Below are 21,275 nucleotides of genomic sequence, written 5' to 3'. Positions count from 1 at the left end.
CCCCATCAGTTTCTTTTCTTTCTTTTCTTTTCTTTTTTTTTTTTTTTTTTGAGAAGGAGTCTTGCTCTGTAGCCACAGCTGGACTGCAATGGCACAATCACAGCTCAGTGCAACCTCCGCCTCCCAGGTTCAACTGATTCTCCTGCCTCAGCCTCCCAAGTAGCTGGGATTACAGGCTTCCACCACAACACCAGGCTAATTTTTTGTATTTTTAGTAGAGACAGGGTTTCACCATGTTGGTCAGGCTGGTCTCAAACTCCTGACCTCAAATGATCCACCCACCTCGGCCTCCCAAAGTTCTTGGATTGCAGGCGTGAGCCACTGCACCCGGCCCCATCATCAGTTTCTTCTTAACAGAACTGGCCCTATTTGCAGGTGGAAGACTAATTGGTCTCCTAAGTGATGGCATCAAAACTTGCATAGCTGAGGGGACCTGGGCAAGATGGCTGAATGGGAACAGTTCCGTTCTGCAGCTCTCAGCAAGAGCAACCTAGAAGGTGGGTATATACCCAAAGGATTGTAAATTGTTATATTATAAAGACACATGCACAAGTATGTTTATTGCAGCAGTATTCACAGTAGTAAAGACTTGGAACCAACCCAAATGCCCCTCCTCCATCAGTGATGGACTGGATAAAGAAAATGTAACATATATATACCATGGAATACTATGCAGCCATTAAAAAGGATGAGTTCATGTCCTTTGCAGGGACATGGATGAAGCTAGAAACCATCATTCTCAGCATACTAACATGGAACAGAAAACCAAATACCACATGTTCTTACTCACAAGTGGGAGCTGGACAATGAGAACACATGGACACAGAGAGGGGCATATCATACACCGGGGCCTGTCAGGGGTTGGAAGGCTAGGGTACAGATAGCATTTGGGGAAATACCTAATGTAGATGATGGCTTGATGGGTACAGCAAGCTACCATGGCACATGTATACCTATGAAACATACCTGCATGTTCTGCACATGTACCCCAGAACTTAAAGTATAATAAATAAATACATATGTATATATTAAACCCTGCACAGCTGCCCCCCACATCTCCCAAACCACCTTTCCCCAGTACCTTCTCCCTCTCTGGAGGCATCTCACAGCATCCCAGGGCACTCTGTCAAAGCCCTCACCTCATGGGCTGTCCTTCCCTATTTGAGTGTCTATTTCCAAGTCAGTTTCATGAGAGCCCAGACTATGCTCCTCTTTTTCTCAGTTGCATCTCCAGTTCTGGCACATTGTCTGGCAGTGTCAATGCTCAATAAATATTTGTTGAATCCATGATCGAAAGATTAAAGTATACAGTAACGAATAAATAAACAGGAGCCCAAGATCTCTGCCATTAAAGCCATTTCTATGGGTTAAGACACAGATCCATGTTTAAGTACAAAAAGACCTCGGAGAGAATAACAAATGAAAACTTTGTCACATTATCACCGCATCTCAAACTGCTTTTTAGAAAGTTTTAAAGAGAGACAGGGAGAAGGGAATGGGGATGGCTGGGGGATGCTGCCATATTTGTGTTTGGTGGGCAGAATGGAGAGAAGTGGTTCTCCATAGGAAACCTGTGGGTATCCATTACTTCTCACTTTGTCGGAGCCTGGCACTACTTGAAGCCATTCCACCACCAAGAATGGTTTCCTTCACTACTGATTACAGTCGTCATACAGACATATGAGCATTAGGGCTGTGCCTTCTTTCCTACTGCTCCTCAGTTAAAACTCTCCAGAGAATCATCACACCTTTTACTTTGTTAGTTTCTTTGTGCCTTTGAGAAACTCAGGGCAGAAGACATTATCTTCATGACCGAAAACTGAGTTGGGGAGATGGTCTTCAGCCTCGTAACCCTATGCTCTAAACCACCAGAGAAAAATAATTTTCTTCCATTTGTCAAGACTAATGCCAACACTTAAAAAATATTTTTTTTCATTTATTGTAGGCAATATTTTTGGTAAAATAGTTTCAATTTTTATTAATGATGGCAGAAACTATAGCAATCCCACAAACCTATCTTGCAATCTAAGTTGTTACTGCAGTAAATGTAACTGTCATTTGGCCAAATTCCCCAGAGGGGCTGAAAAGAAGAGGGAAAAAGGGAGAGCCATACATTAAATCTTCAAAGAATTTCATGATGTCAATGTCACACCTTTCTTCCAATGCCTACACAGTTTATATTTTCTATCTAAAATGAAAATTATATTTTTACCAGAGAGATAAATAGCAAAAGAATAGTATTAGAATAAGAATGCTACATTTGTTGCTGTCTTTTTGTTTTACTTGTACAAGTTATATTTCTTTACTCTTTGTTTGTACTGACCTAGATATTTGTGACAGATGTGTACAGCTCCCATCATTTTATATAAACTAGCTGTTATTTTTAAATGCTAAATCCTAGGAAGACTTTATCACCATCAACTCCCTCCCTCTGCCTCACCATGCAACAGATGAAAGACATTATAAAAGGTTAGAAGATGGACAGAGTTGGAAACAGCTTCTCCTCGAAGATTTTTTTTTTTCAAGATCAAAATCAGAACCCAGCCTTTTAAAGAACAGTCCTGAATTTAATTTCCTTTCCTTTGTTCTTATTTTAATTTCCCCCAAACTGCACTTGAGCTTCCAATGATCCTCTTTCCTATCTAATGCCAATAATTTGCACTTCCATCATCCTTTTCATCTGGGGAATCGCAAGGACATCTGAAACTTTCTCTGATGCACGTCAGAGCACTGCGCTAACAGGTAAGTCTTTTGGTCACATTTTCAGAATGTGTAGCGAGACTCAACTTTGCAATACAGGTTGAGTATTCCTTATCTGAAATGCTTAGAACCAGACATATTTTGGATTTTGAATTTTTTTTTTCAAATTTTAAAATATTTCCATATATATAATGAGATATCTTGGGGATAGGACCCAAGCAAAATTCACTTATGTTTTAGATTGCCTGAAAGTGATTTTATACAAGATGTTTAATAATTTTGTGCATAAAACAAAGTTTTGACTGTGATCTATCACATGAGGTTGAGTGTGGAGTTTTTCACTTGTGGCATCATTTTGGGGCTCTAACAGTTTCAGATTTTGGAGCATTTTGGATTTTGGATTTGGGGATTGAAGACGACCAACCTGTAATGAAAATCCCTTCTGGAGCCCGGTGTAGGTGATTTGAAATGGTGACTGCACTTTAGTGGATGGAGGTAGTCACATGGGGTGTGGGTGTTCCATGCACTTATGGCAGAGCTCAGGAAGGCTTTTGTGCCTGCAGTGGCACAATCCCATCTTTAAAGAAACGGCCCTAAATCCTTTGATCTGCCTCAATAGATCCTGTGACTTGCTCAGGCTGTTTAGATTGGGAGGTAAAATTAATTACCATGTTTACTCTGGAGATAGCAGATCGGAACTGGATAAGAACTGGTATCATGCCCAATGCCACTGGGCTAGAGAGCAGTCTACCCCTTATAGGAAGGCATTGATTAGCCAGTGGAAGTGCTTGGCAATGAGGTCATCTTGTCTGATTATTTCTTTTGGAAAGCGTTAAGTGGTAGGTGAACACAAAAAGGTCTAGTCACTTGAGCTCCAGTACATTTCCTTAGGGACACTGAGATTATTTTCTTGGTAGAATCAAAAACACATCACAGATTCTAGGACAAGGTCTAATATCCAAGGTGATGGTATGATGAAAAACGGCCCCCCACCCCACATTTCCATAAACACTTAAAATAATTTTCATTTTACAGTTATATGATCTGTGGGTACATTGTCCTCACAGCCCCAAAGAATTTGACTGAAAAGACCAGTTCTACTGAGAAAGAACCAAGGAATGCAATCCTTTTAAAGGTTCAGGCTATGTGGGCACACACCTGGGGCAGCCTCCTGGCAAACCTGCAGTGGCCCGTAGCTCTCCAGAGAGTAAAGCAAGCTTGAAGCAGTAAATGACTGATGTGGATGATGTTGTCTTATTATTACATATTCACTTGGAAAACAAACTGTGTTGTATTGTGACCCTTTATCAATGTGGCTGGCGATTTCTGGCATCTGTCCCCCAGGTCTGTGGCTGTCCTTGTCAAAGAACCTTCAGTTAGTCAATGAGCCACCAACAGAACAGAAAATAAGATTTGAGGATCCTAGCTCCCACCTTTCACTCTTAATTTCACACTACTGCTTCTAATGCCAAACCACATACAGCAAGAATATTCTAGATTAACATTGATTGGGGTGAGGGAGAGTAGTAGAGGTACATTCCTCCCTCCCCAAACATAGATCATTCCTCATATTAGAGAGTCACTCTTATTCTGTTTCAGTTTGCCATAGGGAGGAAAAATTTAAAGAGAAGGTCAGTGGCTATTATCTGTTCATAGAAATGTCGTTACTAGCACAGTATTTCCTGGTCCTACAAGAATCCTTCAATGTCCCAGAGGGAGAGTGTTTTAAAACACATGACCACCTGTAAGGTCCCAGGCACCACACTCCAGGGCTCCATCTGCACTTTGCGTCTTGACCCTCCAATGCCCTGATGGTAGATCTCCCCCAATGGCATGGCCAACTCACAGTTATAACATCCTCAGTCACTTACAACATTTCTTCAGGTAGGTGGGCTGGCGTCTTCTTTCAGATGGCATTTACTCTTCTTAGGAACAGTTCCTAGAAGCCACCCTTGCATTCTAATTAGGGGTGATGGCTCATTTGTCAGCTCTCAGACTACAATCAATGACAATGACAGGTGATATGGTTTGGCTGTGTCCACGCTGAAATCTCATCTCAAATTGTAGTGCCCATAAGCCCCACGTGTCATGGGAAGGACCCAGTGGGAGGTAATTGAATCAGGGGGGCAGGTTTACCCATGCTGTTCTCATGATAGTGAATAAGTCTCAGAAGATCTGATGGTTGTTTAAAGGGGAATTCCAATTCCCCTGTACATGTTCTTTTGCCTGCCACCATGTAAGACATGCCTTTGCTCCTCCTTTGCCTTCCACCATGATTATGAGGCCTCCCCAGCCACGTGGAACTGTGAGTCTGTTAAACCTCTTTTTCTTTATGAATTAACCAGTCTTGGGTATTTCCTCATAGCAGTATGAAAATGGACTGATATAACAGGCCAGATTGTGGTACATGGGTCAACTTATATGTCACTCCATCTGCTCATGACTCAGAGGCTTCTATGAAGAGTTTTTTAGGCACCAAATCTATGTGACTCCTCTCAGAGAAACGTGCCCCTCTCTCTGTTGGAACTCCTTTTCTTTATTATTTTATTGTCTCTTACTACAAGACATAATTAGTGCACTGGTTCCAGGGGGCAGTTGTGAAAAAGGACTTTCTGGAATTCACCTGAAATAGACCAGATGACAAAGGGGTGGTTTGAGTTTAGAGATGAGCAAGAAGAACAGCTTGAGCTGTGTTAGATGACACTTTCTTTTAGGTTTACTACTGAACTAGATAAGACAGTGCAAAAGGAAACGTACATGGTGACACAGCGAGTGATCACAGCTCCTTGATGCTGCTGTGAATTTTCAGAGACCTGTCCAGTGGTCACGGTAGCCCCTGGGAAGTAAAGAAGCTGTTGGGTCAAAGATGCCCAGAACTGTGAGCTCTTTAAGCTGAAGGATGTAGTTGAAACTCCATCCATACCCGAGGGTCTCCTGTTACTATATAAGGACATCTTCACAGCCTCTCACGATCATGCACTTCCGTGTTATACCCTCCGTGCGTCACTGGGCTCCTGCGGTGCTGCAAGTGGAATACTCTAAATTCTTTACTTAAGTCCTAGTGTCTGACTTCCTACCAAGGGAATAACTTAATACAAATTCTGGCTGAAATCAGGAGACATATATTCTCGCCCTGGCTCTGTCCCTGACTCGCCAGGCTTACAGTCTTATATAAATCACATCACCTCCCCGGACTTCGGTTTCCTTACCTGCAAAACAAGCATTTGGTGGACTCTTGAGTCCCTTCTAGGCCTGAAATTCTACAAGTATGATTCAGTATCTCTCTCAGATACATACATGGTAGGATATAATCATGGTAGGATATAATCCTACCATGTATGTATCTGAGAGAGATATTGAATGGCCTGGACTTCCTGGCCAGATGTAGGGAATGGATAATATGCTTTTGAAATAAACCATAAAATTGGCACAAAAGCAAGAAATAGAAGTGAGTGATCATGGACTCTCTGCATCGAGACACCAGTTCTAAATCTCATTCAGCAAAAATGCAGAGTACCTAAGAAATATTAGACTGACTCTCAATCATTTCATGTCCTAGATAGTAAGGCGGGGAGGCAATCTAGATCTTGTATAGATTTAGAGAAATTTTCTGGGAAAGTGAACTTAGTGGGAACTTTAAGAGAAAGTAAATTCTCAGTACTAGGATAGCACATGGTCAACTGGCAGACAGGCTTTGAAAAGTCCAAGGAAGTGTCTCATCTGCATGGGATACTAAAAGGACAAAGAGTTCAGGAGCTTGTGGGGGGAATCCCAGAATTTTTACATCTGATTATTCCATCATAGTAGACACTAAATAGTAAGAAAAAAAATAAACATAGGATAATGATTGTAATTACATAGAAAATTCTCAAAAGAATCCAAATGTAATAAAATATGTATAACTCTGGAAATGGTAACTTAAAAACCAATAATTTATTTCCTATTTCAGTAGATGTATGACCATTTATCCAATTGAAAGGGCCGGAACTAAGGTGAGTTGTGCTAGAATCTTGTTTTTCACTTTCATCCCATTCAATCAATTGCTCAAGGCTTTACATTCCTAAATGTATCTCATAGCTAAATAGATCTCATTTTCATCTCAACTGCTGCTGCCTTAATTCAGTTCTTTGCTTTGTGTATCTTAGTTTACTGTGGAAGCCTCATAATTTACACCCTTACGCCGTTCTCCAAATTCCTTCTAGAGAGATCTGTTTAACCCACAAATTTGATTATGCCCCTTTCCTACTTGAAACTAGGCATCAGATCCCCACTGTGTACAGAAGAATTTCAAACTCCCAAGCATGGTATAAAAAGCAATTATCTGGCTTTATTTCTAGGCATGCTCATTCCCAAATGGGCCTCCAGCCAAAACAAACTCTTAGAAACTCCCACAGGCACTGTCTGAATATGCCAACCTTATGGGTCTACCTCCACATCTTACTGCAGTCACCATCTGCCTTCCCGGATATCCACTCTGAGCAAGGTGCCCCTCTGAGCTTCTACAGCACCCTGAACATACCTCCATAACATCATGTTCGTTTTTGTTGCAAACCTCAATTAACTTTTCTTTATCTTCTTGACTAGAATATAAACTCTTAGATAGTTCCATCAACAAGGCCCAGGGCCATGGTTAGATAATCTCCTGCATACACATCATAGAGGGTATGTTGGCCTATATACCGCACACACATTTTCTCATACACACACTCACTAACACCCCCCCAGATACTCTCAGAGACCCACACCCACAACACATGATCTCTCATCTTTCAGCACAGTGTCAACATTACACCCAAACGTGGTAGAAACGTCACCCTCAGATACAGTGACAACATCCCACATAGACAGAATGTCAGCGTCACCCACAGGCATAGTGTCAACATCCTACACAGACTTGGTTTTTGTCCATATTTATCCCCAGTGCCTCTTGGTGCATATGACATAGTAGATGTTTAATAAAGGCACATTGAATGGAGCAATGGGTTTGTACGAGGGTTCGATGTCTGACCTAAGCGAGAGGTATATATAGTTTCTTTTTTTTTTTTTTTTTTGAGGCAGAGTCTTGCTCTGTTACCCAGGCTGTAGTGCAGTGGCATGATCTCAGCTGACTGCAATCTCCGCCTCCTGGGTTCAAGCAGTTCTCTTGCCTCAGCCTCCCGAGTAGCTGGGACTACAGGTGTGTGCCACCATGCCCAGCTAATTTTTTTTGTATTTTTAGTAGAAACAGGGTTTCACCATGTTGGCCAGGATGGTCTTGATCTGTTGACCTTGTGATCCACCCACCTCAGCCTCCGAAAGTGCTGGGATTACAGGCATGAGCCACCGCGCTCGGCCGCATATTGTTTCTTAATGAGCCATTGGTAGTTTTGCTGGCCACAGGGAGTAACATCCTAGGAGATGGTGAGAAAGCTGACTGCAGAGTGATCTCAACCTATCATCAGTGTTCTTAGGGGAATCAACTATGGGCACAGAAAAAAACACCAGGAATTCAGAGGAGGTGGGTGCTATGGTTTTCAATACAAACTGGTTAGATTCATGTCAATCTCAGAAATAGTGATAATGACATTTTGTTATGATTTACTAAAATGTAGTTGTTTTCACCAGGAATATCGGAATCTCACTTCTTGTGGGACAGGTTAATTAGTCTGTTGAATTAGAAAAATGAGACGGACTCCACATATATAGACTTTAATGGTCCATCTGACAAGGTCTACACTACTCTGTTCTAAATGAGGTGAGTACAGAAAAGCAAGAGGATGTTGTCTTGATGCCAATTAGTGGGAAATGCAAGTAGGTTTCTAGTGGTCCGTCCTAGAGTTTTGTTCTCAACCTTGTCCTATGTAATAGTTTGTCCAACACTTGAATGAAGATTCAGGAGGCACATGGACTGGATTCATAGAGAACATCTGTCATCAAAAAACTTTGCAAGCCAGAACAAGGAACTTGAGAGGATTCAATAATAAGAGAAAATGGTATGCATGTTGTCAGATGAAATTTGACAAGAATAAAATCTAAGGCTCTGTAACATCTTCTCAAACAGCATCTGTGTGTAGGTTGAGGGAACTTGTGGCTCCCCACACTACGAGTTAACGGTGTGACTTAAGGCTTCCCTAAAGGAAGTGAAGAACAGATCATGAAGGAAAAGGTAGTCCCCTTTTTTGCATGCTGATGGATCACACTTGGAATCTTGCTTTTGACTCAGGTAGGCACCAGACTTTCCAGGTGGAGCGAAGGTAGAAAAGAGCAAGTGGGGTATGAAGAGTCCTGTAGCCATGTCTGATGAGAAATAGTGGAAGGACCTGAGATGAACAGGCTGCAAAAGGGATGGTCCAAGGGCTATGGCAGTCGTCCTACAGATCAGAAGGGCTGTCACATGAAAGTGAGATCTTGACCTGTGTGACTGATCCCACAGGTAGAACTGAGACCAGCAGATGCAAATTGCATGGATACAATCACATTTTTTATTCTAAGCAAGGGACTTATAATAATCATAGCAATAATTGGAAAGACATTTACCCATACGCTGTTGGTTCCATCTTTAGATGGGAGATCAGCCTGAATGAACTTCTAATGTGCATTCTTCCCTCCATGTAAAAAATATGCCAGTAGTCTTGTATGGCCAATTGTAAAAAGAACCCTGAATTTCTCCCATTCCTTTATGTGCACTCCTTTGCAATGTGACATTATGGTAGCATCTCCCATCAAGAGTTTATTTCTCAACCCCTTGAATTTTGGCTTGGCCCTGTGACTTTTTTTTTTTTGACTAATGAGACATCAGAAAATGTGACTCATTTGTGAAGGAGATGCTTCAGAAGTGCTTGTGTATCAGGGATTTCCCTATTGCTGCCCCTAGGAATCCTAAAAGTGCCGTGAACCTAGGCTAACTAGCTGGAGACTCTTGACCCAGCTAGCTGTCTCACTCCAGTTAACAACCAGCACCAAGAGCCAAACATGTGAATAAGGACATCGTAAATCAAGCAGATCCCAGATCACCAGCCCATTGACCACAGGTGGACACATGAGCCCAGGCAATACCAGCAGAACTGCTCTGCCAAGCCCAGTTCCAACTGCTGGGTCAGAATCATTAACTAATAAATGATTGCTATTTTCAACCACTATGTTTTGGGATGGTTTATAAGACAACAAAAAAAGGATACATCATAGACAATACTCTGTTTGTCCCAAAATATATCCTGGTTGTTTTCTTTCACACACTCTTTTCAAGGGGGAGCTTGAGCATTTTTCTTAGTAAAGACAGAATCTATTCTTAATCTAATAGTATAGGGAACCAGTGTGGTGGGTTGAAATGGAAAACATGGCAAAACCAGAGACACTTCTGTTGGCCTAAGATTTTTTTAAAAGGTTTACAGACGTAGATAATTGATTACCTGGTTGACTGTGCAACTGACTGCATGAATGAAAACAATTGCCAAAGCCACGAGACAATATGAGGCCGCAGCTTTGGGTGTCTCTACTCACAGTAGAGGCAGATTGAAACTTTTGATTACCAGGTCTTCACGCGTGTTTGTAGTCTTTATATTAATAATTCCACTTTGTAAAGCACATTTGGGTTCAAAAAACATTTGTGACATCCATTCTTTCAGGTATTTATAGTTAGCGTTTCACACTCAGAATATTAGAGGTATGTACAACAGATGCATTTCGCTGGGGTGTGCAGAGTCAGGTCTTGCGTCAATTTTGCTGCAGCAGTGCAGAATGAGAGCGGAGGAGAGGAGGGAGCAGGGTTAACAGATCAAGGGAAAGCCCCCTCCCACCCCCTGAGTACCGCCCTGCTGAGGAAATAAGCTGTCTCCCTATCCCATTGCCTGCAGAAGGCAGCTTGAAGACTTCTCATACCGCTGCAGTTCAAAAGACCAAGACTCAACACATCATTTCCTCCATTTGCTTTCCTCAGTGTGATCGCCTTTTTAGGAAATGTTATTTATTTATTTACATATTTATTTTTAGGAACACTTCTGCCCTGGTTTGAAGCTGCTACGTCTACTATGAAAGAAGCCACATAACCTTTGCTGCTTCTTGAAATGAAGAATTCCTTTGAATTTTCTATTCCCTGAGCGGAGAGAAAGGAGAGGACGCACCCTCTCCCTTTTTAACAGGTTAGAACGGGCAGAGGCCTAAAAATGGCGTCTCTGGGTTTTATCAAAGCCTTGCACTTCTGGCAGGAGCTTCTTCCTTTCGTGCTGTGCTGCCTTTCTTCGTGACTTTGCCCCACATCTTGTTCGTCCTGCTGTTACAAAGGAGCTGTTTGTGTCTTCTCCACTCTCTTGGGGAGGATATGTATTCTTTGTTTATTTCTCCTCTACATAAGAGTCTTATAAATATTCAGAAGAGCTTGCCAGCAAAGAGACTTGGGAGTCGGGATTCCTGGGTTGGTGGATTCTTTTTCCAACTCAAGCTTTAGGACACATGTTCCTCCAGGAAGCTTGGAGACTTGTCCTACTGCAGACTTCCAGACCTTTGAGGCCAACTGGCTGGCTATTAATTAATGGACTGGCTGATTTAGCGAATGGCCTTACAGAGGTGTTATTAAAACACAAAAAAGAACAATTTTACTGACAACCTCATAATTCCACAAGTCAAACAGGATTCATCTTCTGAAGGGCTCTGTGAAGGTTGTTTTTCAGGACTAGCTGTTGTTAGAGATCAAATATAGTTATAAATATTTGTGTGTGTCTATATATATACATGTATGTATATATGTGTGTGTGTATGTGTGTGTGTTTATATAGATATATACATAGACCCTTATGTATATATGTCTAAGGATCTAACACTCCAAAAATGCTTAGCATAAAAAAACACTTTAAACTTACAAATAAGCCATTTTACTTAAAGTTTCCCTTTCTTGGCTGGTGCGGTAGCTCATGCCTGTAATCCTGGCACTTTGGAGGCCCAGGTGGGCAGATCATGAGGTCAGAAGATCGAGACCATCCTCACTAACATGGTGAAACCCCATCTCTACTAACAATACAAAAATTAGCCAGGCATGGTGGCACACGCCTGTAGTCCCAGCTGCTTGGGAAGCTGAGGCAGGAGAATCACTTGAACCTGAGAGGCAGAGGTTGCAGTGAGCTGAGATAGCACCATTGCACTCCAGCCTGGGCGACAGAGTGAGAACTCGGTCTCAAAAAAAAAAAAATAGATTCCCCTTCTTTGATTAGAAACCTTTTACTCTTTGTTCCCTTCCCCACCTCACCCCCTACTAGCTTCACCCCCACCCCCCACCCAGGAACAACAGATTGGGTTAATGGCAACGTTCCATTGTCAATACAGTCAACAGAATTCAGAAATGTCAATATTAGGCAACAGTCAAAAAATTCAAATGCGTTTCTGGAACTTGGTCCATTTCAGTCCCCTAGTAATTTCTGAGTAATTCCTAGGCTGGGTGCAGTGGCTCACGCCTGTAATCCCAGCACTTTGGGAGGCCGAGGTGGGTGCATCACAAGGTCAAGAGATCAAGACCATCCTGGTCAACATGGTGAAACCCCATCTCTACTAAAAATACAAAAAATTAGCTGGGCATGGTGGCGCATGCCTGTAATCTCAGCTACTCAGGAGGCTGAGGCAGGAGAATTGCCTGAACCCACGAGGCGGAGGTTGCGGTGAGCCGAGATGGCGCCATTGCACTCCAGCCTGGGTAACGAGAGCGAAACTCCGTCTCAAAAAAAAAACATAAAACGAGTATCTTTAGGGCACAAGCTATGTCCATTAAGCAAATTTATCCAAGCAAAACTGTGCAGGAAAACGTGATTTAACATATTCCAAGGTTCAGTGTCTCTTTTTTAAGGCAGTCGCTCCTCTCAGCAAAGATAGAATTTAGGGGAGCACCAACCACAGCATCCTGGGGACTGATACATCTTTACACATAGTTGTTCTATTTTCAAAGTAAGAATATATATATTTTGATGATGTTTAAACATTGCAAAGCTTAAAGGCATGCACAGAGAGATTAATTGTCATGTATGTGGCTATAAGTAACACAAAGCTGAGATTAATAATCTGCTCAGAGAATTATTTCTCATGCAACATGTAGAATTTTGTGTGTATTTCATTATTGCCAACTGATCATCCCAAGGGTTCATTGTGTTTATATAAACATTCCTTGCCTCTTTCCAGAGCCTGGAATGTTTATATTTTAGCACATAATCTTCAAATACTCCAGTGTGAAAAGTACAATGTGTTTTTAAATACCTGTTGTGTATTTTTCAGAGTTATTTACCAAAAACAATTTTTATTGAATTTGCTTCGATCTGTGGTTCTCAACCAGAGGTGATTTTGCTTCCCAGGGGACATTTGGCAATGACTGAAGATATCTGTGGTTGTCACAAGCAGCATCGAGTGGGCAGAAGCCAGAAGTGCTTCAAAACCTCTGACCATGCACAGGACAGGCCACACAGCAAAGGATTATCCAGCCCCAAATCTCAATAATGCCAAGGCTGAGAGACCCAGTATAGAGCATCCATTTTGGTCATACATCACAACACTACAGCTTGTTCCATCCAATAGAGAATTTTGCCCATAACATACCCAGAACAGCCACCAGTGGCCTTTGCAATTATAACCCTGTTGGCCTGAGAGTACACATCCCCCCTTTCTGTGCATGTGTAGTCAGGGAACTGACCCCAACTTGGAAGTGAGAGATTCTAGCTCATTTTACTTTAAAGAGAATTTCATGCTATCCTTATTAGTGGTAGCAAATTTCCTGGGTGCCTATAGAGAAAGGAGGCAAAGAAATCCATTCTCAGCTGATAAGATGGGAAAATAATTTGATATCTTTTTAAAAAAATACTTAGTATATACTCTGCCACTGATTTGCAATGGGACCTTGGGGAACTCCCTGGCTTAAAAACATAATGACTCATGAGATCTCCATGATCTGTGACATATTGAGAGCACATGGTGTTGCCTCTCTGTTTATTCTTCTAATTCGTTAAAAGAATCAACTATGATTTCTTTATATATGTATGTGTGAGAGAGAAAGTGTGTGTGTGTGTGTGTGTGTGTGTGGTGTCAACTTACCTTTTTCTTCCATCAACAGGGAAGGTTTGATTAGCGGATGAACCCCAAATGCTGCTATCGCCTACTCCAACAGATCTTACTTTCACTGTTTCTGCATCCGTCTCACCTTCAGGGCCCATAAAAGAAGTGTTTAGCTTGAAGTGTGGTCAAGGAGAGTGCCCAAAAGTAACTATTCAAGTGTTTCTTCATTTTTTTACAGTAAATAGAACTTGTATATATACACTTATCCATTTATTATTAATCATTACTGTTATGAACATCAAAATTTCAAGGTAGCAACTATCCAGCTTTCTAAAGTAAAATCAAAGTGCTTTATATTTTGTACCAAGTATAGTCTTAATCATGATCTTCAGGTATATTTCCTTACTCCAAACATAATTCAATAGAAAGACGAGGCAGTGACCTCGGTCACTCGTTTTTATCTCCCTGAACCTTATTAGTAAATTGGAGATAATAATCATAATTGATAGAGTTCCTATGAGTTGAAAATATTAGAAGTCTTAATACTGAAAATATCTACTAAGGATTAAGCAGGTAGATGAAAAAACTCACCCCTGGATTCAAGGTGATGAAATCTTAGAATTCCACAGAATAAATAGAAAAGCCTAGAAACCAGAGAAGGAAGAATATTGGCCACATGCCAAGGGATGAAAATCAAATTAACGTCAGACATTCCATTAGCAACAGAAGACACTGGAAGACAGGGTGGCAAAACTTCAACGTTCTGAAGAGAAACAAATTTGGTTCTTGCATACTACACCCGGCCAAATAATCATAAAGCACACGGTCAAATTAAAACATCTCCTGATATGCAGTAACTCAAAAAGTATATTACTCACGTATCCCCTGTGAAAGTATTCCCCAGAGGCTTGCTTACTCCCAAAATAAAGGAATTTTCAAAGGAACATGAGAAATAAGACACATGACAATGAAGTGTGACCAAGAAGAGGTGAGGAGAGCTGAAGACAAAGTTAAAAAGAATTAAACAGATATTAATTGGACATTCTCCTTGGAACAGCGAAAGCTTGTGGCATGGGATCATATTACTCTTTATGGATATCTTTATGAATAATGTTTCTATAATTATAATAGTCCGATACTTCTTCAGAGTAAATATCTAAGGACAAAACATGGAGGGCAGTTACAGGTGGCTAATTGAATTTAAAAGTGATAAACGTTAGCAATAAATTATAATATGACTAACCAAAACTGGGAAACAGGGAGAAATAGAGAGAGAAGACAGTGTCACAATCTCTATCGGCAGCTGCCCAGCCTCTTCCTGAACGTTTCCGTGCAGTGGAGCACCCACTGCAGTGGTGCACATTCCGCTGGTTCATGGCTCCACTGGCAGAAATTGGTCTCTTGACTTTGGTCCTGACTTTCTTTTCTGGAATTTTTTTTAAAAAGTAAATATCATTCCCCCTCTGTCTATAACTTCAGATATTTGAAAACCACTAACATGTTCCTCCCACCAATGCATCGCCTCTCCAGGTCCCGAGGGTTCTCCATAGAACCGCATCTTTTTAATGGCCAGAATCCCAGTCACTCCTGCACGCTTCCAGCTCTCCTCTCTCTGTGTTTCTTGGATCTATAGCCTATTTCCGTGGATACACTTTTAATTCCATTCCTACTTCATGTACTTCTTACAAATCTCTTTTCCTCCTTTAGAAATTGAATAGAAATGTGAGCCCAAATGAAACACATCCGTGTGAAGGTTGGTGTGGCAGGCAGTCTTTAGAATGCCCCCCAGTGGTCCTCATGCCCTGCGGAATCTTCTCCCCTTGAACATGGGCTGCTTCTAATGAATGAACTACAGCAAAAGTGATAGAATGCCACTTTGAGGAGGTTATAAAACACAACAACTTCAGTCTTGCTAACATCTTTTAGGCCCTTCTCACTTGTTCTGATGAGTCCAGCTCTCAAGTGAGCTGTCCTGATGGAGCGACTCACATGTCCAGAATGAAGGGCACATCCTGTCAACAGCCATCAAGGAACTGAATCGTTCCAACAATCACGTGGGCAACATTCGAAGCAAATCTACCCCCAGCCAAGCTTTGAGATGACCACAGCCCCAGTGGACGCCTTGATTGCAGTTTTAAAAAGACCCGAGACAGAGGACCCAGCTAAGCCATGGGCCAGCCAGGATTTCCTGACCTATAGGAACTGTGAAATAGAATAATAAATGTTGTTGTTTTAAGTCACTACATTTCTGAATAATTTGATATGCAGCAATAGATAATGAATTTCAGGGACAAGGACAAAGAGTAAGAGCTAATCCTGGTCCACCTAAACCATTCGCTAAGCAGAGCCAGTCAGAAGAACGAGAATTGACATCCTATCCCTGTCCCCCTCTACAGGTAGAAACAAAATGTTCCTGATGCTTTCATCAGGGTTGTAATTTCCCGTTACATAGAAATTAGCCTCAAGAAATTTATTCCAAGGGCTATAGTTACTTTAGAAGACCTCAATGTCACCACTTTGAATAGAGACAAGAATTGTAATTATTGGTGTTGTTTTACAATTTTCCTAAAAAAACAAGTTCTCGGAAGAACACAGTAACTAAGACTGAGATATTGTGTATCAACTTTGAGGTACTTTTTGATAGTTTGGCATTGCTTTAGTGTCATGATGAAAAAGTTAGTATTAAGATGGTTTTTGAATACGACTTCAAGAAGTGGAAAACCAGCTTGGAGAAAGATCAGGATCGTTGTAGATACGTAGATAATGATAGTGTTGATCTTGAAAACTGCATATTCCAATGACAGCTAAACCTCTTTAGTCCCCCAGCGACAAATCCCTTTTATAAATCTTCTATTAATGGATCCTTTAGATTGTTTTTAATCATCTCCAGCAAACAACTTGATTCTTCAATCTATGGAGTCAGCTGTTTCTCTCTTTATGTAAGAATGAGAAAAAAATTATAAGCATCAGTGATATTTCCATAGATGTATTTTATCTCATTAAGACTAGGATGGAAAACAGATCAATATTACCTGTTCTTTTACAGATGACTTTCTTTTTGCTTAATAATTTTTTTAATTTTTAGTTGTGGTAAAAATTACATGACATTTACCACCTTAACCATTTTTTTTTTTTCTAAAGGACTCTACTCATGGAAGAAAAACTTTTTTGCTGTTGCAAAAAATATTTGTTTTAAGCAGAAATTGGTTTCAATAACATTAGTAAAGAATACGTCCTGGAAAGTAGACAAAACTGGATGTAAAATTCTAGCACCAGTTTAATTGGACAATCCCAGATGATTAGCCTGAAGATAAGCGTTTTGCCTGTGGGGAATTTTGGATGATTCCTGAAGAAAGATTACACTGTGCCTAAACCAAACTGAGTTGCTTTCACAAGTGTCGTAAAGTTTCATAGAGTAAAAGGTTTTTTCTACATACACTTTAATTTCACAGCAAGAATGGCAAAGAGTACCTAAACACAGAAGTGAGCATTCATGCAATATATCTAATTCCTTGATATAATGACACATACAATTCAAAAATGATTATACTCTCATTATGTCTAGGGTTTCTGAAACTACAAGGTGGTAGTTATGGAAAGCATGGCTCCTGGTTTCAATATCTAGTCTTCATTTTTCTTAGTCAATGCTGCTGTTGCTGCTTCTTAACAAAACCAGTAAAAACAAAATAATAATCATTGAACCAGCACTCTCAAGACACTTAAAACTTCAATCTTCTGGGGCAAAAAAAAAGCACTGTATAGAACTCTGATAAACAAAGTGGGCCAGGCTCACGCCTGTAATCCCAGCACATTGGGAGGCCGAGGTGGGCAGATCACTTGAGGTCAGGAGTTTGAAACCAGCCTGGCCAACATGGCGAAACTCTGTCTCTACTAAAAATATGAAAATAAGCTGGTTGCAGTGGTATGCTCCTGCAATTGCAACTATCAGGAAAATCTGGCTGAGGCAGGAAAATCACCTGGGAGGTGGAAGTTGCAGTGAGCCAAGATTGTGCCACTGCATTCCAGCCTGGAAGACATAGCAAGACTCCATTCTAAAAAAAAAAAAAAAAAATTCCACAAATTTCCTGATCAGGTCATCACGGGAGGTCTGATTTAAGTTTGTTTCAAAGCTAACATATAAAACTTCTGGTTCTGGAGTGATGTGAGTAGTCCCATAAGGGCCATCTGCCTTCCTTCCTTTCATCAACTACTCACAAGGATTGAACAGCGTGGCATCAATGACAGAACCTAGCGCAAGGGCACCAATTCCAGTCTGAGTGACATCCTCTGCAGTGACACAGTCTTTCATGGAGAAAGAGTCTTTCCTTAACTGACGGGTCAAGCTCACTCATCAGAATTCCCAGGGTTTGATCTGGCTTACTACCCCACTGTCTGCAAAATCTGTAATATATAATTACCAACAGTCAGAATTCATATGTCACATACAATACACTGCTCCATTTGGAAACCTGCATTGAGAAACTCAATTTCTTTCTGGAAATCCAAGGTACCTTTAGTGAGAAGGCTCCATCAAATACCAGACAAAAAGGTATGCCCCCATTCAGATCTTGGGATGGTACGAAGAGCCCTAGATCCTTGCTTTGCGTTGAGTTGCTTTCAGGAGAACCAGACCTTCAGCAGCTTTTCTGTCCCTTAGGAAAAATGTGCGGCTCCCAGTGAACAAACCAGCAACCACAGAAAATCAAGTAAATTAAACCTCTTTTTCTGCCATTGCTGCTACTGCTGCTGACTGTTTCAGTTGCGTTATTAAAGTTCAGATTGCTTTTTTTTGCCATAATAATAATTTTTTTTAAAGAAGGACTCATGAAATTTTCCCAGCTTTTTATGAGCCAAAGTTGAATGTGAGTCTCTTGGAAATAGAGGCAGATACAGTTTAGTCTCTGGTAGTCCACTGCTTCCGCATTAGAGGGTAGAATAAGCACTAGCTAATGTTTCTGGCCATATGATGTAAGCCCATCTGAGCCATTTTTAAGCATCCAGTTTAGTAGTGTTAAGTATATTCACATTGTGTGAAACTGACCTCTAGAACACTTTAATCTTGCAAACCTGATACTTTATACCCATTAAACAATTCCCCATTTCTGTCTCCTCCCAGCCCCTGTCAACCACCATTGTATTTTCTGTTTCTGTGAACTTGACCACCTTAGATACTTAATCCAAATGGGATCATACAGTATGTGTCTTTTTGTAACTACCCTATTTCACTTACCACATGCCCTCAAGATTTATCGATATTGTGGCATGAGACAAGATTTCCTCCTTTTTAAGGCTGAATAATATTCCATTGTAGGTATAGAACATCTCTTGTTTATCCATTCATCTGGCAACAGACATTGAGTTATTCCCACCTTTGGCTATTGTGAATAATGGTGCTCTAAACATGGATGTGCAAATATTTCTTCAATATTCTGCTTTCAGTTCTTTTGGTTACGTGCCCAGAAATGGAAATGCCAGATCATATGGTAGTTCTATTTTTAATTTTCTGAGGAATCTCCATAGAGTTTTTCTATAGCAGCTGCACCATTTACTTTCCCACCAACAGTGCAGAAAGGTTCCCATTTCTCTATATCCTCACCAACACTTATTATTTTCTGTGTTTTTTTTTTTTTTCATGATAGTCCTTCTGACAGATGTGAAGCAGTATCTCATTGTGGTTTTTATTTGTATTCTCTAATGATTGGTGATGTTGAACATCTTTTTATACATTTATTGTCTGTTTGTATATCTTCTTTGGAGAAATGTCTATTCAAATCCTTTGCTCATTTTAAAATCAGGTTATTTGGATTTTTGTTGTTGAATTGTAAGAGTTCTTTATATATTCTGGACATGAAACCCTTATCCACTATGTAATCTGCAAATATTTTCTCCATTCTGTAGGTTACCTTTTCATTCTACTAATTATTTCCTTTGATACACAGAAATATTTCTTGAATATGACACCAAAAGCACAGGCAACAAAAGTAAAGATAAATAAGACTAGAGGTGACTTAAAAAAAATAACAACCGTCCAGTCATCAACCTATGCACGCTATCAGTCTTTCTACTCCCCCACCCTGCCTCACACAATCTATTGGTTACCGTGGTTCTGACAGCCCCTAGTCTCTAAACAGCTAGCTGACTTACAACCTCCTTTCTTAATTGCTATCATCTGAGAAATGGGGCTCTCCAGGGCCAGCTTTGGAGACAGTTCCTAAGAAGTTGCCTGGTTTAAGTTATCCTTTGCCTAATCCCTTGTGTCTGTTCCACACAACCAGAATCATTGTCTCCCAGTGGCACAAAACTGCTTACAGCTGTCTGAAACACAACAATTAGTGTGTGTCACCCTGATTTGAATACAACGCTCTTTCTTATTTTACTACTACTAAGAGACACATTAATTTAATTTATCATAATATTAAAATTTATGATACAGTTAGAAAAACAGCACATTTTTGGATCTTTTTAAGTTTTTCTGTTAGAGTATTGGCTGCAGCAGATTTTCGTTAGCATTTAAATTAGTCTTTTAAAAATTCTATTCTAAAATGAATTATCTCTCTTATGATATTTACCTAAATTTATCAAACATACCAAAATATGTAACTTCAGCAACAAATGTTGTGTTCCAGTCCCATTCTTTACACTTGTAGGGCCTAAGAATTCAAACAGAAATTCACATACCATATGACTAAGTATTTAAAATTATAAATCAAGTTAACAAATTATTATATAAAATATGTACAATTGATTTGCCTTATTCTCAAATTCTGTATCTGCTAATTTGCCTACTAGCTAAAATTTATTTGGAAACCCAAAATCAGCTCTTGAGTCACTGTTGCAGACATTCACAGACTGTAATGGAAGGACAAACCTTTCAGTTGCCAACATGCGTGTTCCCAGCTGAAATGAACAAGGAAAAAGCACTGCCTCCTCCTTTCAGTATTCATCTGGTAAATGGGTGTCCTTTTTATGATCTATTTAATGTCACATTTTTTAAATTTTAGTGCTTTTTGTTGGTAATTCTGTTTAAAATGGCCTCAAGTGTCATGCTGAAGCGCCAGATATTGGGTCCACAGCCCATTAGGAACTGGGCAGCACAGCACGAGGTGAGTGGCCAGTGGATTAGCAAAGCTTCTTCTGTATTTACAGCCACTCTCCATCACTCACATTACTGCCTGAACTCCGCCTCCTGTCAGATCAGTGGTAGCATTAGATTCACATACAAGCGTGAGCCCCATGGTGAACTACACGTGGGAGGGATGTAGGTTGCATGCTCCTTATGAGAATCTAATGCCTCGTGACCTGTCACTGTCTCCAATTATTCCCGGATGGCACTGTCTACTTGCAGGAAAACAAACTCAAGCCTCCCACTGATTCTACATTATGCTGAGTTGTGTAACTATTTCATTATATATTATAATGTAATTATAATAGAAATAAAGTTCACAATAAATGCAATACACTTGAATCATCCTGAAACAATTCCCCACCGCTCAATCTGTGGAAAAATTGTCTTCCATTAAACCAGTACCTGGTGCCAAAAAGGTAGGAGATCGCTGCCATACAGTGCTCCTAAC

At 40.5% G+C, this 21,275-nt stretch overlaps 1 pseudogene; it reads right to left on the bottom strand.

Moving 5' to 3' along the window:
- LOC128931875 (S-adenosylmethionine decarboxylase proenzyme 1-like) overlaps window positions 1-20,586 on the bottom strand; it is a 34,620-nt pseudogene extending 14,034 nt beyond the window's left edge.
- Between the last annotated feature and the right edge of the window lie 689 nt (window positions 20,587-21,275).

The sequence above is a fragment of the Callithrix jacchus genome, chromosome 4, assembly GCF_049354715.1.
Source record: "Callithrix jacchus isolate 240 chromosome 4, calJac240_pri, whole genome shotgun sequence".
Taxonomy (NCBI): Eukaryota; Metazoa; Chordata; class Mammalia; order Primates; family Cebidae; genus Callithrix; species Callithrix jacchus.
The sequence above is the reverse complement of the archived record's forward strand: the minus strand, read 5'-3'. Positions and strand labels throughout refer to the sequence as shown.